The sequence below is a fragment of the Capsella rubella genome, unplaced genomic scaffold, assembly GCF_000375325.1.
Source record: "Capsella rubella cultivar Monte Gargano unplaced genomic scaffold, Caprub1_0 scaffold_7, whole genome shotgun sequence".
Classification (NCBI taxonomy): domain Eukaryota; kingdom Viridiplantae; phylum Streptophyta; class Magnoliopsida; order Brassicales; family Brassicaceae; genus Capsella; species Capsella rubella.
This window is the reverse complement of record NW_006238917.1, coordinates 13,434,056-13,436,516: the sequence shown is the minus strand read 5'-3', so window position 1 is coordinate 13,436,516 and position 2,461 is coordinate 13,434,056. Positions and strand designations below refer to the sequence as shown.

Sequence of the window (2,461 nt, the reverse complement as noted above, 5' to 3'; positions counted from 1 at the left end):
AACTGCTGCATCATCGAAAAGAAGCAGAGAAGGGACGACCTCGCATAACAATTACAGAGCGGAGAATGCAGCGACGTTCTCCAAAAACCGGCGCGCGCATCCCTCCAATCTCCGGGCTGCCAGGTTATCCAGGTCAATATCGACGAATCCGATCCCTCCCGCACAGTGGGCGTTGGAGCCATGCTAGACGACCCTATCAAACAGGAGCTGGTAGCTTTCTTAAGGACGAGATCGTCCACGTTCGCATGGTCAACTAGGGATATGATCGGAGTAGATCCCGAAGTAGCTTGTCACAAGCTCAACGTGGATCCCACTTTCAAACCAGTTCGCCAGAAAAGGCACAGGCTGGGCAACGAACGAGCTCAAGCAGTTCAAGACGAGGTACAACGACTGTTAAAGGCGGACCTTATCATGGAGGTACAATAACCGGAGTGGCTGGCGAACCCGGTTGTCGTCAAAAAGAAAAACGGTAAATGGAGAACGTGCGTAGATTTTACCGACCTGAACAAAGCCTGTCCCAAGGACTCTTTCCCGCTCCCACACATAGATCGCCTGGTAGAAGCAACTTCGGGGAATCAGTTGTTATCATTCATGGACGCCTTCTAAGGTTATAACCAGATCATGATGCACGTTGCTGACCGCGAGAAAACGTCCTTCATTACGGATAGGGGGACATATTGCTATAAAGTCATGCCCTTCGGTTTGAAAAATGCGGGAGCAACCTATCAACGCCTCGTAAACCGAATGTTCGCCGATCTTCTAGGACGGACAATGGAGGTGTATATTGACGACATGCTGGTAAAGTCGTTAACGGCAGAAGATCACGTCCATCACCTCGCGGAATGTTTCGACTTTCTCGACAAATACCGGATGAAATTAAACCCAACTAAGTGCACATTCGGAGTAACATCCGGGGAGTTTCTGGGGTACATAGTGACCGAACGCGGGATCGAGGCCAACCCAAAACAGATAACGGCGGTTTTGGAGCTCCCTTCCCCAACTAACAAACGCAAGGTCCAACGTTTGACAGGTCGGATTGCAGCTCTCAATCGCTTCATCGCAAGGTCGACAAACAGATGCCTTCCTTTCTACCAACTACTTCGAGGAAATCGAGATTTTCATTGGGACGAGCGATGCGAAGCAGCTTTTCAAGAGTTGAAGACATATCTGACCAGCCACCCCATCCTAGTAAAACCCGAGAACGGCGAGGTCTTATACCTCTACGTCTCGGTCTCTAGCACAGCAGTAAGCGGCGTCTTAGTCCGAGACGATCGCGGCGATCAGAGGCCTGTTCTCTACGTCAGCAAATCCTTGAACGATGCCGAAACACGCTACCCAACATTAGAGAAGTTCGCCTTAGCCGTCATCGTCGCCGCCCGGAAGTTGCGTCCGTATTTCCAATCGCACGCAATCATCATCTATACCGATCAACCACTTCGGACAGTGCTACACAGCCCCGTGCAGTCAGGAAGAATGGCTAAATGGGCCATCGAACTAAGCGAATACGATATTGAGTACCGCTCTCGTCCCAGTCTGAAAGCACAGGTTTTAGCGGACTTTATGGTCGAGCTCGCCCCAGAACTCGTGGAGGACGCACCAAAAGTCGAAAGCTGGACCCTCTATGTCGACGGATCTTCTTGCAACCAAGGATCCGGAGTAGGAATCCTCTTGCGATCACCGACAGGCGAGGTTCTGGAACAATCGTTGAAACTCGGTTTCAAAGCATCCAATAACGAGGCCAAGTACGAAGCTTTGCTCGCAGGAATACGACTTGCTAGGGGCATCGGAATAAAACATATCCAGGCATTTTGCGATTCACAACTGGTCGTAAGCCAATTCAGCGGAGAATTCGACACCAAGAACGAGCGGATGAGTTCTTATCTGGCGTTAGTCCGATCCGCCTCAGCCGAATTCGATAGCTTCTCTCTCACAAAAATTCCACGCAGCGACAACACTTCGGCCGACGCCCTCGCCGCCTTAGCTTCAAACGCAAATCCAGACCTCCGCCGATCCATCCCCATCGAAAGTATCGATCTGCCAAGCATCGCTCAACCTCATGAGATCAACCTCATCATGAACGACTTGGTCCAAATGGAGATCGACCCGGTTGAGAACGAGCCCCATGAGGAAGAAGCCCCCCCGGTCGACTGGCGGGAAGAGATCAAACTCTACATACAAAGCGGTCAGGTTCCCGCAGACCGGTGGCAGGCTCGACGACTAAAAGCCCGATGTGCCAATTACATTCTGACCAATGGAGAACTTCTCCGGAGAAGTTCTAACGGAACCTTCCTTACCTGCGTCGATCGAGACGAAAGCGAAAGGATTATGGGCAAGGTCCACGAAGGAGACGGCGGGAACCATTCGGGTGGACGCGCGTTGGCCCTAAAAATAAAGAAAGACGGCCATTTTTGGCCAACTATGCTCGCCGACTGCGAGGCATTCGCCCAAAAGTGCGAAGCTT

At 51.4% G+C, this 2,461-nt stretch overlaps 1 pseudogene; it reads left to right on the top strand.

Annotated features, from left to right (window-relative positions):
- The first annotated feature begins 261 nt into the window (after positions 1-261).
- LOC111829446 overlaps positions 262-2,461 on the top strand; it is a 3,194-nt pseudogene continuing 994 nt past the window's right edge.